Source organism: Hypanus sabinus, chromosome 7 (genome assembly GCF_030144855.1).
Source record: "Hypanus sabinus isolate sHypSab1 chromosome 7, sHypSab1.hap1, whole genome shotgun sequence".
NCBI classification, from domain to species: Eukaryota; Metazoa; Chordata; class Chondrichthyes; order Myliobatiformes; family Dasyatidae; genus Hypanus; species Hypanus sabinus.
The window spans coordinates 40597056-40618015 of NC_082712.1; the positions used below are offsets into that span (position 1 = coordinate 40597056).

Consider the following 20960-nt stretch of genomic DNA (forward strand, 5'->3'; position numbering starts at 1 on the left):
CTGTAATTCATTGAAAGTGCCGTCACAGGTAGATAGAGTCTTGAAGAAAGCTTTTGGCCCATTGGCCTTCATAAATTAAAGTATTGAGTACAGGAATGGGATGTTCTGTTGAAGTTGAATAAGATGTTGGTGAGGCCTAATTTTCAAAATTCAAAGTACATTTTATCATCAGAGTACTGTATACATAAACTATACAACCTTGAGATTTGTCTGCTTACAGGCAGCCACAAAACAGAAACCTGAAAGAGTCCGATTTAAAAAAAATGTCCACCACCCAATGCACAGAGTGAAAAAATAAACAGATCATGCAAACAATAAAGAAAGCATCAGCATTCAGAATGAAACTGAGTCCATAAACACAAAGTGCAAAGCAGCCGGTGTGGGCCCACACCGTCAGTCTTGGTTCATCACTGCAAAGCTCGCAGGCACTAAGGCTGCAGCAGCTGGAGCATGACATAGCCTTAGCATCATTGGTGAAGAAAATGGAGTAAGACATGGCGGAGCAGAACTGGTTCAACCCTCACCTCCGGTCCCAACACCCTGTCTTTCTAGTCCATCTGGTCCGGTGTTTAATCGCCCGCTGCACTAGGACCCAGCCCCGCCACAGCAATACGCTCTGGGCCACTTCCACCCTGTACCTGACCTTTCCACATTGGCCTGGCACTTAGATGGATCCAACCTTGCTCCTGGTTCAGGTGGACAAGCTCCAAAACAACTCTGCTCCAACTGTTCTCCACTCCGTTCACTCCAATGGAGAGGGCAGACAGGAGCAAGATATAGCAGCTCATTGTTACCATCAAGAAGGAGATACAGAAATCTAAAGGCACACACTCAATGATTCAGGCATAGCATAGCTTCTTCCCTTCTGCCATTCGATTTCTAAATGGATATTGAACCCATGAAAGCTATCTCACTTTTTTCTCTGTTTTTGCACTATTTTTAATTTAACTTTTTAATATACATATACATACTTAATGTAATTGAATGATATTATTATTATTAAATTATTATTATTTTTCTATATTATTATGTATTGCATTGTACTGCTGCTGCTAATTTCATGATATATACTGGAGATATTAAATCTGATTCTGATTCCAACTCCACCTCTGACTCTAACTTCATCGCAAACATGTCCTAATCTCACTCCAGCCAGTTGAAGATGCCTCGACCAAGCCCTGACTCCGTTTTGCACCCGTACCCCTCAACCCTTGGATCAGCCTCGCCTTCACTTGTCTCTTCATTGATTGTAGTGATCATTTGCCACAATTTTCCACAGAAAATTGTTATTATTTAGTCATATTTTATGCTTTGAAAACCACCAGTAAGCTGTCGACTACCTTCAGTAGTGCCACCTTAAACAGTAAGATGGAAAATTTTGAGTATTGTGTGCGATTCTGGTCACTTACTTACAGGAAAGAGGTAAATAAGGCTGAAAGTACAGAGAAAATTTACAAGGATGTTGTGGTACTGGAGGACCTGAGTTATATTGAATAGGTTAGGACATTATTCCTTGGAACATTGAAGATTGAGAAGGGAGCTGATAGAGGTATTAGATAGGGTAAGGGCAGCAGGCTTTTTCCACTGAGATTGTGTGGGACTACAACTAGAAGTCATGGGATAAGGGGCTGAAAAGTTTAAGGGGAACATGAGGGGAAACTTCTTCCAGTTCATTCACAAAACAGTTTAATTTGCTTCTCATGTCTTTTTACCCTCTTTACCCTCTACCCTGGGGGCCTGTCAGTCAATGGACTACAGCTGCACTCAAACTATGTTCTTCACGGGCCGTGGATTATCAATCTCAGAGCTCGCTGAACAACTTCGTGCTTTGGTATCTCCAGGAACAGCCTGGAAGATGTGCCCCCTCAGGGTGAAGCCCTGTGGATGACCCGAATCCTCAGCGATGTCGCCGGCAGAAGCGTCACAGGTGATTGACACACGAAGACAGCAGCTGCAACCTTTGGAGTCCTTTGTGCAGAACTGATCTCTTTCTCCATGGTGAGTCAAAGTTTGCTGGTTCTCAATTTGGGGGAACTCGAATAAGTAACACTGCAAATTGTAACATTGAAACAGTGAGCTGTTGGCCTCCCCTCTTGCTGCGGCAGGAGAGAGTTGCTGCCTTTGTTGCTGATTGTGCATGGGAGGGGAGAGGGAGCTTTGTGGTTCTGATGTTTTTCTGTCATTGAGCCGTTGTTTTTTCCCTCTTTTGTGGATGTCTGCGAAGAGTGAGAATTTCAGGTTGTATACAGTATATATTCTCTGATATTAAATTGAACTAATGAAAGGTCAGGGAATCCAGGGCAATGGGCGAGTAACACAGAACGAGGAGTTGAGACCTCGGGCAAATCAGCCACTAAGATTTTGAAAAGTTGGGAAGGCTTGAAAGACAGGTGCCATATGCCTTACGAACTCAAGAGGAGTTGCACTATTTATCTCAGGACAGTTGAAACGTCACTCATTATTTGTTTATTAACTACTATAGATGGAAGTTTTGATTGGAATTGATGATCAAGACTGGCAAATTGGCAGGTTTCAGAGACAGAGAATTTTCACTAGGGGCTGAAACCTATCCCAGTTAGTTGGAGAGAACCCCACTATCTGCATAAGTAGTCTGATTGTAACTGTATAACAAGAGTGGTAAAGTCAAGAGCAATGTCCAAATAAACTACAGACCTACTCTATGTGTTGGGGGAGTGATCAAGCTTTGGCATTTACAAAATTGGTTCTGTATTCTCAAGCACTGTGAACTGGATTGCCCTGGCAGGATCAGGGACTGTGCCCTATCAAGAAACAAGAATTTAACATAAATATTTGTCAGCATTTTGGCTTGGACACATTTGTGTCCATGTACATGCAGTGGCCACTTTATTAAGTACAGGAGTTACCTGTTAAAGTGGTCACTAATTGTCTGGTCTTCTGCTGCTGTAGTCCATCCACTTTAAAATTTGATGTATTGTGTGCACTCAGAGATACTCTTCTGCACGCCACTGTTGTAACACATGGTTATTTGAGTTATTGTTGCCTTCCTGTCAGCTTGAGCCACTCTGGCCATTTTCCTTTGACCTCTCTCATTATCAAGGCATTTTTGCCCACAGAACTGCCGTTCACTGGATGTTTTTTGTTTTTTGCACCATTCTCTTTAAACTCCAGAGATTATTGTATGCAAAAGTTCCAGGAGATCAGCAGTTTCTGAGATATTCAAACACCCCATCTGCAACAACAATTATCCCAATGCCACTTCTTCTCTATTCTGATGTTGAGTCTGAACAACAACTGAACCTCTTGACCATGTCTACATGTTTTTATTCATTGAGTTGCTGCCACATGATTGGCTGATTAGATATTTGCATTGATGAGTCAGTGTACAAGTGTACCTAATAAATTGGCTACTGAGTATATATCAGGTCCATGGTTGAAAAATGTTGCCACTTAATGAAGGTAATTTCGAGGGAATTTTGTAAAATGGGAAATGTCAGACATGCAACAGTTTCCCATTCTAGGGAGATGAACGTGAAGCAGCTGATTTGAAATCACTCAATTTAGACTTGAACCAAATGCCAAATTACTCGTCTCTGCACAGAAACTTCATTCATTACATAAAGCAGCACATTGCTTTACCACTTCATTTAACGACATACTGTTTGACATATTGATTTTATTACACATAATTACTGGTTTTATTACCACAATTTCAGATCATACAATTTACTCAATCCCCTTTACAGTCAAGCCAAATTCAATTCATTCCATTTGCATAAATATAAATGTAAACTCTATTCAAAGGTTCATCTATTGGCGAAGTATACAACTCTGAAATTCATCTTCTCCAGATAGTCACCATGAAACCACGAAAGAAAAGAACAGCAGCACAAGGATCAACCCCCAAATCCCTCCTCTCCACACAAAAAAACAAAAAAAATGGAACAGGTGTATCAACCCCCAAATCCCCCTCCCCTGCACACAAAAAAAAACAAGAGAGATTGGGCGAAAAACACAGAATATAAAAATAAACCATAAGACTAAAAAAAAAGTCCACAGTCAAAGTCCACATCCACAACACAGAAAACCTGGGCAACATTCTCCCTCTCCATAGGAGAGCAATCTCACCAGCGATAAAAAGACAGACTCCCCTCTCCGGCAGCTGAGCGATCCCCCAGTGATCAAGAGGCAGGCCGCCAGCATTTTAATCTCCCTTGTTGCTTTAATTGGCAAACAATGGAATCTTTAATAGGCGAAGTGGAGTTGAACATCAGTTCACAGCCTTCTTGCTATGAGGTTCCTGCATACTGTCTCTGCCTCCCGGAATCCCCTTGGAGACTGCAGAGCACTGAAATACCTAAATGATCTCCACACTGCAAATCATAGGCTCCAACTGTTCCAGAATCCCATTCAAGATGAAAAACAAATGTAAAAGACATAACAGAAGTGAAATATATTGTTTCATGATCCATCCAGGTGTCAACCAAAGGAGCACTGTACACATGTGCTACCTTGACCAGAAGTCATTGAACTCTATTGAACTCTATTGATCCTGCACTTCAATTGAAGAGATTTAATTCTTAACTAATTAAAGAGAATAATCCATTCACAATTAAGAGCTCCTAAAAATTAGTCAACATAGCACACAGTTCTCAAAAACCGTTAATTTGCAGCTACTCATAGCCATTGAAATAGATCCAGTCTGGAGTATTATATACAAGTCTGATCTCCCAACATGAAGAAGGATAGGCCTATGATTGAGGAAGTACACTAGATTGATTCCTGGGATTGCATATTTGTTGTATGAGGAAAAGTTAACCAGACCAGGCCTGTACCCTAGAGGTTAGATGAATCAGATGTGCTTTCATTGAACTGTACAAAGTTCTTGTAGGTTTAACAGGGTTAGTGCAAAGCTGAAGAACCGTGGACATCTTTATGAATGTTTATGTGCTATGAACAATAAAAAGAACCAGGTCACAGTTTCAAAACAAGGGGTTAGGAGAGCGATAAGAAGAAATTTCCTCATCCAGAGGGTAAGTTCTTCTTTGAAACTCTCACCCCATGAAGGCTGTGGAGACTCCATTCATGACAGAAATAGTTGGATTTTTAGATTTTAAGGGAATCATGGAATTTGGGAGTGGCAGATCAGGAATGAGAGGCTGACCACCCCAGACCCATCATATTCCTAAATTCAGTGCTGCATCATTGGATGATATACTCTGGTTCACTAACAGGGCCCTGATGCCTATTGCAGTGCTCCAGCTGGTAATCCATTAACCGAGGCATGCACCACAGACGTGACCTATTTTTGAATGAATGAATGAAATTAATTTATCTTGGTCAGTACAAACATAACAAAAAGTATCATTTACAACACTGGTCCACAACCACCAGGCCGCAAAGCACGTGCTACCGGGCCGTGAGGAAACAATATGATTTGTCGATATGAAACGATATGAGTCAGCTGCACCTTTCCTCATTCCCTGTCATGCTCACTGTTGAACTTGAACGCACGCGAGGTCATTACCCATGCGAGGTCATTACCCACGCGAGGCCATTACCCACGCGAGGTCATTACACATGTGAGGTCATTACACACGCGAAGTCATTACCCACACGAGGTCATCAGTCGCCTAAACGCAGTGATACCCTCGCACCAGGGATCACTGGTTGGCCTAGGGTAAGCAGCCACCGAGAAGTGCCTACCGTTGCTACTGACCTGGAGCGCAGACAGATGGGCTCCGTCTCTAAACCTGTTCGTGAGGAACCCGATGCTAAAATATTCACAGACGACCTAATTCAGGCTCAGGGTTTGGTAAGAAGCAGAGCAGCTACATCGCTGAGACCTACTGAAAGTCATCCCTCCAGCCAAACTTTTGTCGGCCGATAGATCCTGCCTACCTATGGGGGGGTGGGCTCACACCCTGTCGCACTCCTCGGTTGGTCAGTCGCTCTCTCCAGACTGCGACCGCCGCGGCCCGGCACGGGGACCTCCACCTCTTACCTTATCCTCTCACCCCATCCACGACCAGCTGCACCTGGCCAAGGCATCTGGTGGCGGATGGGCAGGAGGCTGCAGTTTGGGCCAGGAGGCTGTCTAATGAGGCAATGAAGCTCTCAAAACTGCTTCGGCACCTTAAATCCAAGCACCCTGCACTTAAAGACAAACCCATTGAGTTTTTTGAGTGAATAAAACGTGAGCAAATGGGACAGAAACAAGTGCTGAGAGCCACGAAAACTAAATTGCAGAATAGACTGGACATAAGGAACCCCCTTCGAGTATTGCTGTCTCCCATCAGTCTACAATGGGACTGTCTTGTTTCAGGGAAACAAGGCCAGAGCTCGCACTGATTCAGCGATATTGGTGTGTTGCAATGATTTTATATGTTCATACAAGGAAAATATGCGTTTAATATCCAAACGTTACTTAAAATGTTATGATGCTATTGACTTATAAGTGAACTATAATTGACTTATCACTACATTCATGTGAGGAAAATATATGCTGTGTATTTAATATTAAATTCATTAGATAAATCCTTTTAGAGATGAAATTGAGTGTATTAGTGACTTATAGTTGACTTATCACCTATATTCCAGTCGTGATCAACACCCCCACCCCCAACCCCCCGCCGGCTGGTCCGCAAGAATACTGTCAATTTTAAACTGGTTCCCGGTGCGAGAAAGGTTGGTGAGCCCTGATTTACAACGATGATTACATAGGACAAAATTACAAATTGTGGGCCTGAGCAGATATCCATAAGGCTTGCATTATTGTCACGACCAAGAGGTTCGTAATTCCTTTAAAGTATATCTTCAAGAAGTATTTAGAAAGGAATATGGTTCTCCACCAGAATCAGTCAGAATCGGAATCAGGTTTATTACTACTGGCATGTGACATGAAATTTGTTAATTTAGCAGCAGCAGTTCAATGCAATACATAATATAGAAAAAAATAAACAAGTAATAAATGAAATAAAATAATAAATAAATAGGTAAATTAATTACATTATGCATATTTTGAATAGATTAAAAATGTGCAAAGAACAGAAATACTGTACGTTTAATAAAAAAGTAAGGTAGTGTCCAAGGGTTCGGATGGCAGAGGGGAAAAAGCTGTTCCTGAATCGCTGAGTGTGTGCCTTCTGGCTTCTGTACCTCCTACCTGATGGTAACAGTGAGAAAAGGGCATGCCCTGGGTGCTGGAGGTCCTTAATAATAGATGCTGCCTTTCTGAGACACTGCTCCTTGAAGATGTCCTGGGTACTTTGTAGGCTAGTACCCAAGGTGGAGCTGACTAAATTTACAACCCTCTGTAGCTTCTTTCAGTCCTGTGCAGTAGCTCCCCCATACCAGACAATGATGCAGCCTTTCAGAATGCTCTCCGCAGTACATCTACAGAAGTTTTTGAGTGTAGTTGTTGACACGCCAAATCTCTTCAAACTCCTAATGAAGTATAGCCACTGTCTCGCCTTCTTTATAACTACATCAATATGTTGGGACAAGGTTAGGTCCTCAGAGATCTTGACACCCAGAAACTTGAAACTGCTCACTTTCTCCACTTCTGATCCCTTTATGAGGATTGGTATATGTTCCTTCGTCTTACCCTTCCTGAAGTCCACAATCAGCTCCTTTGTCTTACTGACATTGAGTGCCAGATTGTTCCTATGGCACCACTGCACTAGTTGGCATATCTCGCTCCTGTACGCCCTCTCATCACCACCTGAGATTCTACCAACAATGGTTGTATTGTCAGCAAATTTATAGATGGTATTTGAGCTATGCCTAACCACATAGTCATGGGTGTAGAGAGAATAGAGCAGTGGGCTAAGCACACACCCCTGAAGTGCGCCAGTGTTGATTGTCAGCGAAGAGGAGGTTATCACCAATTGATAACATACGCTATCACCATTGAATTAAAGAGATATTCGGCATAGAAGTTGACCTTTCAGCTCACCAAATGTTCACCAACTACGAACCATGCATTTACACTAATCTGACATTAATCTTATATTTATTCTTCCCACATTCTCATCAGTTCTAGTAGTAGAGATTCTACCTGGTGCTCGATTTACAGTGGATGATTAACTTACCGACCCATGTGTGGGAGCAACCATAGGAAATCCATGCCCATGATAAGGAGAATGTGGAAATTCCATACATGCAGCACACAAGGCCAGGACTGGACTGGCATCACTGGCATTGTGCAGTCAAGGCACAATGTGCTGTGCCATGGTGCCTCCCACCTACTCAGTACAATGAGATTTTCATAGAATGTACTAGTAGTAATGATTTCCCCTACAACTCAGAACTTACCTGTGCAATGAGCTACATCAGGGCAAAGAGTTACCGCTGGTTTGTGGAACAGTGTATGCAGTTAAACAGGAATGCAGTAGCAAAGCCCAAAGCCTCAGCTTCCACACATTGACATTTGGCCTATAAAAGCAGGGCTAAACAAATAATGCTCAATGAATGAAAGTTAATTCAAGATTTCACAGTGATGTTTATCATTTGATTTTTTTTGGCAATAGGATCCAATTTTTTCAGCAAATTTAGAGGTAAGTTAAGAAAGAGGATGATGCAATAACATTACAAGAGTGACATGTTTGCGATGAGGCTAATTTGTAACTCCCCTATTATGGTGGGTCCATGTTTTATCAATATACAATCTTAATTGTGTTTCACATTTTGCTGATCCTACATTTCCATGCTGAGATCATCACCCAGTGGAACTAGAAGAAATGAGAACGCATCTGCACATGGAATTGAGCATTAAGTCTCATTGAAACATTTATGCACAAAACAGCTGCATGAAACTTGGATGTTGGTGTTAATCCCTTGAGGTTTGCTGCTCTTGGTTCCATATTCAAACACAATATGCTCTATTACCATTCTGTGGCAGTCTTCACAGATTCGTTAGAGGGCACCAGCTTACATGCTTTAGACCTGAGATAACTGACATTGAATGCTTATTGTAAGCATAATGTGGTTAGTTGCAGACCAATACCTAATCAGAATCATAGGAAAGTACAGTACAGACACAGGCCATTCGGCCAATCTAGTCCATTCCAAAATATTTTAGCTGTCTACTCCTATTGGGCTGCACCAGGACCATAGCCCTCGATACCCCTACCATCCCAGTACCTATCCAAACTTCTCTTAAACATGAAATCACTAGTTATGTTGGTAGCTCATAGCTCATACAACACTCTAACGACCCTCTGAGTGAAGAAATTTCCGCTCATGTTCCCCTTAAACTTTTCACCTTTCACCTTTAACCTATGACCACTAGAGGTAGTCCCACCCAACCTCAATGGAAAAACTCCCTTAGATTTGCCCTATCTATACACCTCATAATGTTTTATAACTCTATCAATTCTCCCCTCAATCTTCAAATGTTCCAAGGAATGAAGTCCTTGGAATTCAATCTTTCCTTATAACTCAGGTCCTCCAGTTCCAACAACATCCTTGTAAATTTTCTCTTCACTTTTTCAATCTTATTTACATCTTTCCTGTAGGTAGGTGACCAAAACTGCACACAGTACTTCAAATTAGGCCTTACCAATATCTTATACAATTTCAACATAACACTCCATGTCCTGTATCCAATACTTCAATTTATGAAGGCCACTGTGCCTAAAGCTTTCTTTATGAATCTAACTACATGTGACACCACTTTCAATGAATTATGGATTTGTATTCCCAGATCTCTATGTTCTACTGCATTCCTCAGTGCCCTACCATTCACTGTGTAAGACCTATCCTCATTGGTCCAACCGAAGTGTAACACTTTGCACCCGCCTGCATCAAATTCCATCTGCAATCTTTCAGGCCACTTTTCCAGCTGGTCCAGATCCCACTGCCAGCTCTGATAGTAACCCTCACTCTCCACTAAACCCCAGATCTTGGTGTCACCCACAAATTTGCCAATCCAGCTAACCACATTATCATCCAGTTTGTTGATAGAGATGACAAAAAAACATTGGAGTAAGCACCAATCCCTGTGGCACACCACCAGTCACAGGCCTCCAGTCAGAGAGGCAACCATCTGCTACCCACATGCTGGCTTCTCCCACAAGCCGATGTCTAATCCAATTTACTACTGCATCTTGAATGCCAAGCAACTGAACCTTCTTGACCAACTTCCCATGTGGAACCTTGTCAAATGCCTTGCTAAAGTCCATGTAGACAACTTCCACTACCTTGCCTTCATGAATTTTCCTGGTAACTTACTTAAAAAGCTCTTTAAAGTTAGTTAGACACAACCTACCACACACAAAGCCATGTTAACTATCCCTAATCAGTCTGTGTCTGTCCAAGTACTCGTATATCCAGTCTCTTAGAATACTTTCCGGTAACTTTCCCACCACTGATGTAAGTCTCACTGGCCTATACTTTCCCGGTTTGTTTTTGGAGCCTTTCTTAAACAAGTGAACGACCTTCTGATACCTCGCCTGTTATGAAGGATGGTTTGAATATTTCTGCTGGGGCCCTGACAATTTCTGCACTTGCTTCCTGTAGGGTCCAAGGGAACACCTTGTCAGCCCTGGAGATTTATCCATTCTAATTTGTGTCAAGACAGCAAACACCTCCTTCCCTGTAATCTGTATAAGGTCCATGACCTCACTCCACTTTGCCTCACTTCTATAGACTCTGTATCCATGTCTTGAATACGTACAGATGCAAAAAAAAATTCTGAATTACCAGAGGACCAATTTTGTCCCTCGCATCCTTTTGATCTTAACATATCTATAGAGTCCCTTAGGATTCTCTTTCACCTTGTCTGCTAAGGCAACTTCATGCCTTCTTTTAGCCCTCCTGATTTCTTTCTTAAGTGTTCTCCTGTATTTCTTATACTCCATAAGTATCTCATTTGTTCCTGTCTGCCTATACCAGCAATGCACCTCCTCCTTTCTTTTCTTAACCAGGCTCTCAATATCTTTTGAAAACCAAGATTCCATATTCCTGTTATCTTTACCTTTTATTCTGACATATAAGCATTGTACTGTCAAAATTTCACTTTTGACAGCCTCCTACTTACCAAGTACACCTTGGACAGAAAACAGCCTGTCCCAATCCACACTTGCCAGATCCTTTCTGATACCTTTCTCCAGTTTAGAATCTCAACTCACAGAGCAGACCTATCCTTTCAATAATTATCTTGAAACTTTTATCATCATGATCACTGGATGCAAAGTGTTCCCCTACACAAACTTCTGTCACCTGCCCTGTCTCATTCCCAAGTAGCAGATCAATTATTGCACACGCTCTGGTTGGGTCTTCTCTATACTGATTAAGGAAACTTTTCTGAACATATTTAAAAAACTATCCCATCCTATATTCCTTTTACAGTAAGGGTGCCCCAGTCAATATGTGAAAAGTTAAAATCACCTACTATAAGAACCCTATGTTTCTTGCATCAGCCTGTGATCTCTCTACAAATTTCTTAATCTGAAACTTTTAATAGGTTGTACTCAGACACTAAGAGATGGAATCAAGTATTTCAGAGACAAGGTGGGAAAATGAAAACCGAAGATTTGATTTTCCATGATCTAGTTGAAAGACCCAAACTGAAACAGAAAATGCTGAATAGATTCATGAGATTAGACAATCCAGTATTTCCAGCGGAGAGAGAAATATTGAAAGCTTCACGTCAAAGACCTCCCATGAAAGTAGATAAAAATGGTGCAGCAGGCTTGAGGTTGCGTATGGCCTACATACAGCTGCTCCTGTTCTTGAGTCAGAGGCCAGAGGTCTGCCTCATTCCTTATTGACATATTGCATTGTAAGTGACTCATGAGCATCTAGGCAACATATCTCTGAACAACCTAGTTTAGTTTGCTGTTCTGGAAGTGAGTCAAGCATAGGTGATGGTGATCCATAAGAGCAATGTAACAGTGCATTTTCATCTCCTATATACAGGAATTCCTGATTCTGTCTACTCCTCTGTCCTATTGACTGGAGATAATTTAGCTACCTCTCTTCTTATTTTTTGAAGATGCTAACTTATTTGTCTACTTTGACCCAAAGTGGCAACTAAATCTGATTCTGTCTTCCCACTGGTACACAAAATCTTTTTTTGTTTAATCATTTCACTGCAAAGAATGAAGGCTATGGAAAGACAGTAGCTGGTCCTATATCTACACTCAACTCTCTTTTACCCTTTATATACTTTAGCCCATGCACAATGTAGAAATCAATAATTAAGGAAACATTTCTGTTCAGAATATTCAATAATACAATTCAGACATCAGTGGTGTAAGTATTGACTTGACATACGGTGAAAAGATATTCCGTTAATGCTTCAATTGGACACAAAGATGTTTTAAAGATTAGCTTTATTGGTCACCTGTACATCGAAACATACAGTGAAACCCTCCATTTGAGTGAACAACCAGCACAGTCTAAGGATGCTCTGGGCAGCCACAAGTGTTGCCATGCTTCTGGTGCCAACATTGTGTGTCCACAGCTCATTAATCCCAATGCTTTGGAAGGTGGGAGGAAACTATAGCACCTGGAGGAAACCCACACATTCATGGGGAGAAGGTACACGCTCCTGGCAGACAGCAGCAGGAGTTAAACCCCAATCATTGCTCGTTCATATGTTTTCATCATAGCCATCAACAGTGAAAATTAAAACAGATTACCAATGCTAAGAAAGGAGCACAAAGGAGATTAATAGATAGTGAATAGACCCAGACCCAAATTCCCTGCCAATTGGGGCTCCAGAGAAAATAGCAGATTTCTCTTGGAGCGACCATGGCTCACACATCGGGCTAGAACTGACTACAGGAGTGAAAAATAGGCTCTTCGCTACTATTTTGATTCAAGGTACAAGTTTTCTTGTAAAACCACCAGAGGCCATGGGAGTAGGCCTGGGAATACTTGGGATGCCCATAATTCTATTGTGTTCTATTAAGAGGGATTTAGATCAACACATGAATGTGAGGAAAATGGAAGGATATGGACGTTGTGTAAACAGAGGGGATTATTTTAGCTAGCCTCTTGATTATTAATTTATTTGGTTCAGCACGACATTGTGGGCTGAAGGTCCTGTACTGCTCTGTTTCTTTGTTCCTTAGGAGCAGCTTGGGATGTCATCATGGAAATAGCACTCAGAGGATAGGGCAGGAGTGCCTCGAAGACTGAGGTTGATGTCTGAAAGGAGAACACACCTCTCTTTCTCCTGCTGCCCAGAATGTTGAGATGCTGTAGGGTCAGACCCAAAACTGAATGCGCTGGAAACTCTTGTTGAGTTTGTATTAAAAGAGAAAAGCCCAAGATTCTTATATAAACTGAAAAAGAAAGAAAAGAAGCTTTTTTTTAGTAACAGAGAAGGTGGGGGAGGTATAAATCAAACAATAGGTTTCAATAGGTACATTAAATGTCAGAGAAATGTATACAATATACATTCTGAAAGGGAATAGATCACGATTCCGATTCAGACATGTTTATCGCATGTACGTACGTTGAAGCATATGGCGAAATGCACCTTTTGGATTTACAAGCAACACACCTGAGGGTGTGCTGGGGGTCTCCACACATTCTGGTGAAAATGTAGTTTGTCCCCAATTCTCAGCAGAATGACACAGAACACTAGTGACAAACTGACAACAGAGAAACAAACCCCTTTCCTTACTCCCACCCGCACACATACACAGTCCTCCAACACCAGGACAGCTCTGGGTTAGACCCAGTTACTTAATGTATCACATAGAAGTCAATTACAAGAGACTGCAGACACTGGAATTTGGAGCAGCAAACACAAAATGCTGGAAAAACTCAGTGGGTGAGACAGCATCTGTGGAGGTAAATGAACACTTCAGGTCTGGGCTGGGTATGTTATGATTCTTTGGCCTACCTGACTGCATTGAGATGCTAATAGCAAGGTTGTGGAACTAACCAAAGAAGAAACCACAAACAGAAAGAGAGAAACTGAGCCAAAATGAGGGCCAACAGAAATGGATAATTCTAATATGCAAAGAAATGAAGAGCAAGCTTTCTAAAAGTTGGAGAATTCAATACTGAGTGCAGACAGCTGCTCAGACAGTGCTGTTCCTCAAAGCCACCGAAACGCCCTGCACCTTAGTCAGCTCTGAGGCTGAAGTACGTAGGTACTTACAATGAGTGGACAGTCGCAAGGCTGTGGGACTGGACGGCATCCCAGGGCGAATATTCAGGATATGCGCAGCACAACTGGCAGGTGTGTTTTCAGACTTTTTTAATCTCTCCCTCTCCCACTGTAGTGTGCCCAACTGCTTCGAAACATCCACCATTGACCCTGTACCTAAAAAGACCAAGGTAACATGTCTGAAAGACTGGCATCCTGTCGCACTCACCTCAATAATAAGCAAATGCCTTGAGAGGCTGGTCAAGGACTACATCTGCAGCTTGCTACCACCCACACTGGACCCCTAGAATTTGCCTACCAACACAACCAATCAACAGATGACATAATAGCAACAGCTCTACACACCATCCTTACACATCTGGAGAAGAAGGTTGTTGTTCTTGGACTACAGTTCAGCATTCAACACCATAATTCCCTCCAGGCTTCACAAGAAGCTCAGAGATCTTGGCCTTCACCCTGCCTTGAGTAGCTGGATCCTGGACTTTCTGTCAGATCACCAGCAGTTGGTAAGAGTGGGCTCCCTCTCCTCTGCCCCTCTGACACTCAACACAGATGCCCCACAGGGCTGTGTCCTAAGCCCTCTCCTTTACTCCCTGTATACCCAGACTGTGTCGCTATCCACAGCTCCAATCTGCTAGTTAAATTTGCTGATGATGCTACATTGATTAGCCTAATCTCAAATAATAACAAGGCAGCTTACAGAGAAGAAGTCATCGCCTTGACACGGTGTTGTCAAGAAACCAACCTGTCCCTCAATGCTGCATCACTGCCTGGTATGGGAACTGTAGGTCTCTCAATAGCAGGCCTCTGCAGAGGGTGGTGCAGACAGCCCAACGCATCTGTAGATGTGAACGTCCCACTATTCAGGACATTTACAAAGCCAGGTGTGTAAAAAGGGCCCAAAGAATCATTGGGGACCCGAGTCACCCCAGTCACAATCTATTCTAGCTGCTACCATCTGGGAAGAGGTACCACAGCATAAAAACCAGGACCAACAGGCTCTGGGACAGCTTCTTCCACCAGGCCATCAGACTGATTAAGTCATGCTGACACAGCTGTATTTCTATGTTATATTGACTGCCCTATTGAACAGAGTATTTATTACAAACTACTGTAAGTTGCACATTGCACATTTAGACAGAGACATAACGTAAAGATTTTTACTCCTCATGTATGTGAAGGATGTAAGAAGTCAATTCAATTCAATTCAATTCAATTAACAACAGATAGAAGATGCTGGAGGAGCTGAGCTGGTCAAGCAGCTTCTATGGAGAGGAACAGCATTGCTGGAACTGCTGAGTTCCTCTAGCATCTTGTGTTTGTTATTCCGGTTTTCCAGAATCTGTAGAATCACTTGTGTTTATGTTCCTCAAGTGTGGATTGGGCCTTCAGGATGCAACAGGCAGATAGGTCAGGGGCAGAGTGGTAGGGTGAATTAAAGTGGCCCGTAGCTGGAAGCTCCAGATCACTCCTATAGACTGAGCACAGGTGTTCTGTAAAGTAGTCTCCCAGTCTGTGTTTGGTTTCGCCGAGAAAGGAGGCCACATTGTTAGCGCTGAATAGAGTTCACTAGAAAGAAAGGAGTCTGAGTCACCTACAAAGACTCTTTGGGTCCCTAGACTGGGGATATAGGGTGGGAGAAGGAAAGGACCGTGCAATGCATTCTATGCAATATCGGTGGAAATGGGAGCAGTCAGTTCAAAATGCTGAAAAGGAAGAGGAGTGTGTGTGATGGTGGAGTCTTGTTGGATCTAGGACCAGTAACTTTGCAGGAAATTTTACCAATGTGGTGCAAGGATGCTTAAACTAATTTGGCAGGGAATTAACACAGGAAAGTAGAGTTTAAAAGAAGAAAATTGGAAACAAAAAGGATCAGGAGAGTTAAATAGCACCAGAACAAATAATTGAAGAATTTAGACAGAAGCAGAATAAAATAGGGTAGAAGAATGTCAAAAATGGGTAAATCCAAGGGGAACATTAAACAAGATTGGTGAGCTGCAGCTGCAATTAACTGGGTGGACTTTTGAAGCTGTGGCAGTTACAGAAACCATGGCTGGGTGGGCTCTGGATGAAATGTGTTCAGGAAAGATAGAGAAGGGAAGAAAAAAGTGGAAATGGAAGTGTTGATTTAGCAGAATATTGCAATGCTGGAAGGAGTAATTGTCCTGGAATGATCAAGGACAGAATTTATCTGTTTAGAACAGGGGTTTATGGACCCCTCAGTGAATGGTAGGGGTCCATGTCATAAAAAGGTTGGAAACCTCTGATTTAGAAGTAAGAAACAATAAAGATGCAAACTCACTGCCTGGACCACCTATAGACTGCCAATGAGTGGGAAGGATATTGAGAAGCAACTTTGCACCAAAATTACAGAGATGTGCAAAACTGGTGATAATGTGAGACTTGAACTATTAAAATAGATTTGGGGTGGCAATAACATAAGGGGAAAAGAGGGACAGGAGATACTTAATTACATTTAGGAGAGCTTTCCTGATCAGCAAGCTCCTGACCCAATCAGGAAGGAAAGATTGTTGGTTTTGATTCTGGGAAATGAGCCGGGTAGAGTAGAGCAAGGATCAGTGGGGAAGCATTTCTAGGCAAAATCATTTAGTTTCAGTTTTCTGCCTCCCTCCTCTTTTGAATAGAGTTACATTCTTAAATTGTTTTAGAGGTGAGGCTTGAATGTAATAGAACACACTTCAAGGAGTTCAATGTTTTCAATAAACATCATATGTCAGGACATATTCATTTTTATATGTTTAAAGTCACTACATACAATGTCTGCAGTTATGAGCAATAATTTGGACTATCGAGTCTGTGCAGTAACCAGAATCTTCTGTTCTAAAGTGTAACCACTGGTATTCCCACCCACAAAATGACCACATCTGGTGGAGTTTGGGAAGCCACAAAGTTTCTTCTGGCCCAATAATAAATCGTAGTCTGCCTTTGGGCAGCTTCTCCACCAGTGATGTTTCTCACAAATGCTTCCCAGCTAAGCTGGACCAGTATTTGTCTCTTATGCTCAAAAAGACCTTAGATTGCAATATAAATTGAAGGTACTAGATTACTGCTTGCATTCTCAGCTATTAAAAGTACGTACTGAAGTTCCACTCTGGATTAGCTGTGGAAAGTAAGTTTTTCCTGGCACATTTACCAGAGCAGTGCCACCCACATTGTCAACAATATCATATCAGTACTATAAAAATATAATGTTTTCTGCAGCAGCTTCTGATTAAAATTGCTTTCTTATAAACAAATGCTGAGCAGAAGCCATTATTTCCACATACACAGCTTTAGACATATCAGTATTTCACACATTAGCTTCATTGTCTACTGTTCCTTTTTATACTTACAAAATGCTACCTTAAATATATATTATAATTTAAAATCTTTGATCATTTACTTTGATTTAAAATCTTTGTCTTGCTTTGATATTGTCATTTACAATGAGTAAAGCCAGGATACAAATCTTAACAGTCTATAGTGTATAATAACTATCTTTTTAACTAATGAATTTGTTGTAAATTAGCTGTGTGTATTTTTGCATTGTAAGTTTAATTATATGAGTGTACTTATTGTTTGATAAACCCTAATGTATATTAAATCTTCATTCCAAGATACAACCATCTTTCAATTACTTGGAGATTTTTATTCTAGATTGCAGAGTAAGGTGATGTTTTCTTCTTCAGATGATTTGTGTAAATTAACCTTAACTCTAATATTTCACATGTGTTTAAAAAAATATAAAATTGAAGCTATGCTGTATTTATAAAGGTTTGGGTGTTCAATGCCTGAAAAATAAAGAAAGGTTAATATTTCTGATAGAGTAATTCACCAGAACTTTCTGATTTCAGTATTTGTATTTTTCATTTTCATCCATAAATTTAAACATTTGGCTTTGTGAACATATTTTACCTTACAAAATCATATTTCTTAATGAAGAATGACTTGAATTCATGCAACACTTCACTGTTGTCTAAGAAAGATTTCCACGTAGGTTATGTGAATTACTCTGTTTTAAGATTGTTATGTGGGAAAGACAGAAGTCAATTTACTCACACTGTCTGGTTAGATTATGAAATTGAAATTACTTTTCAGTAAAATTGCAAGATAGATTGTACAGTATTGGATCAGCCATCTGTTATACACCCTGCTTATATTGCTTTCTAAACTAAAGTACATATCAAGAGTCTATAATCTTCAAAATAAAATACGTATTTAGAAACAGTATTTTTATTTTGACTATATATATCTGTGTGTGTACATATATAGGACGATACAGTGGCATAGTGGTTAGCACAATGCTTTACAGTACAAGCAACCCCGGGTTCAATTCCCGCTGCTGGCTGTAAGGAGCTTGTACCTTCTCCTGGAGACAGTGTGGGTTTCTTCTGGGTGCTCTGGTTTCCTCCCACAGTCTAAAGACCTACCAGTTGGTAGGTTAATTGGTCATTGTAAATTGTCCCATGATTAGGCTAGGATTAAATCAGGGAGATTGCTGGACAGTGCAGCTTGAAGGCCCGGAAGGGCCTACTCTGTGCTGTATCTCACGAAATAAATAAATCAAAATTCTCAGGAAATTAATAACATTTTTCATTCATGAGTTGACCTTAAAAAGGATCAGAATTTTGTTTGAAAAGTTACTGTGTTTCAGATTTCTCAAAATGATTTAATTTATTGCTCAATTTATTCAACTACTTCATATAAAGCAAAACAAACCTCAAGAATATGTGATTAAAATATGCTAATTACGGTATTATTGATGAATATGTTCATTTCTAGTTAAGTAAAAGAGGCTATCACCTTAACAAAATTGTGGACAATCTTTAGCTAACGACACATATCAGTTGATATTAATTGCCAACTGTAATCTCAAATTATATTATGTTTTTCCAGAGATTCACTCTTTGAAATCAGCAAGAAGTTTAGCCTTCAGTTGTTTATCATTATATGAATTAGCTCTGTCTTGGCAATTGATGACTTTTTCTAACATTTGGGATTCACAATTGTAATCATCCTTCTTTGAATTGGAAAATGGCTTCTCTTATAAGATTTTAATTAATTAATCTTATTTTTGTTCTATTCTAAACAAAAAAGTGCAAGAACACATTGACAGAGAAGGAAATGAAGCATAATGCTCAGTAAAGAAATCTAATAAAATATTTATCTGTATTTTAAGTGATTAAATATAGAATTAATTGAAAACAACTTTTTTCAAACTATATAAAAGCCAAGACAATCTATTGTTACACAAGGATTTTATAAAATATTATACTTAAAAAAACTAATTGAAATAATTATATTCCTAAAGAGGAATGTGTTCACAAAGATAATAGGTGCTGTTCAGCTGGATAATCAGAGCATATTTAACAATACTTACGGCCACTAATAATACCCAATTTTCATTAAAATACAGTAAAAATAGAACATTAAAAAGCAAGGCTTAGTAAGGAAATAAAATATCATATAACTAATTAATTTAAAACCATGTTTGATCAAATATTGCATGCAATGACTAGAACAATTACTATTATTTATTATTTATTTTCATTGCTATTTCTTTTTTCGTGATACCCATTGCTATTTTCAGCTATGTGCACCCTTGCATTGTACACTGGTATTTATCTTGAATTATTTATATAGTTTGAGCTACTTTTCATGGGTCACTGCTCATCTCTTGAACATATAGCTGGATATCTTCTACTTTGGTTTATAAAGTGCTGCTAATTTTCAATTAACTTTAAACAGTAAGTTAAGCTTTATTTTAATACAGTGAAGTTCACAGTCATATGAAGACAAAGCTGGAATTTAGTATCCATCTAATAAAAATGTTGACTATTGCGTTCAAAGTGCATTGCTTTTCAGTGAGGGGAAAAGAGCTGTATAAAGGTCAGTAAGTAAATTATGTCACAATGAGTTTACAGTATACTGAGTTTCAAGCAGGAATGATTTATTCTCACATTTCTAATCTTACACAAAAAGGTATGAGGAAGCAGAGACTAGTGACATTCCTTCAAAAAGAAAACATTAAATTGACTCTGTAGCTCAAAGCACATAACTCTTTAAGTATATCTAAAAAAGTATGTTCATAAAATGAGCCCTTCATAAATCACTTGGCCTTGAGAATTTAACTAACAACATTTATACACAGTATATGAACAAAATGTTGCAAAATATTTAACTTCTGTTTGCTCTTGCCAAGGTGATTATTATCTATTTAATTTAGATTTGAGCACAGTGCTTAATTTGGGAGATTAAACCAAAAGCGAAACTAAACATTCCTTAACAACCCTATTTCAGATTTACCTCACAAAATTAATAAAAGTGTCAAACTGGATGGAAAGTTCTACGAACCTCAGGAGATACCAATAACTATTGAAAAGATATGTGGATTCCTGTTTAATGAAAAGAACTATGTGTAATATATTCCAAAGCAGCTATACATGATATAGCTATAATTCTATAACAAATGGCATGGCTCTGCAGCAGATTTAACTCCATTAACATTTTAGAGTACTGTAATATGAGTAGATAATATTGAAGTTATATGCCCCTGCCCACTGACTTCTGTTATTGACATTTCTTATATGGCAAAGAATTGATACAATAATTCATTGCTTCTTAATGTTAAATTGATTTTGCATTATTAATGAATTCAGTTTAAATTCTGTATTTAATTGCACTGGATTTGTTTTGATTCTAAGTTGGGTTGAAAGCTACAGGCACCCTAAATGTAGGAAACAATTGTAAAGTTAATATAGAATTTAGAAAACATAATAATATCTCCCCCCCACCGAAAATGTCAATACTGATATCCTAAACAGTGTTTTTCTCAGCCGCTTGCACGTGA

At 40.0% G+C, this 20960-nt stretch overlaps 1 long non-coding RNA gene across 1 annotated transcript in view; it reads left to right on the plus strand.

The window, feature by feature from the left end:
* Positions 1-1755: 1755 nt before the first annotated feature.
* Positions 1756-20960, plus strand: part of LOC132396737 (uncharacterized) — a 92128-nt gene continuing 72923 nt past the window's right edge. Inside the window, exon 1 of the long non-coding RNA XR_009513096.1 lies at positions 1756-1998. This is a non-coding gene — a long non-coding RNA (uncharacterized LOC132396737). The remainder of the gene's footprint in view (positions 1999-20960) is intronic.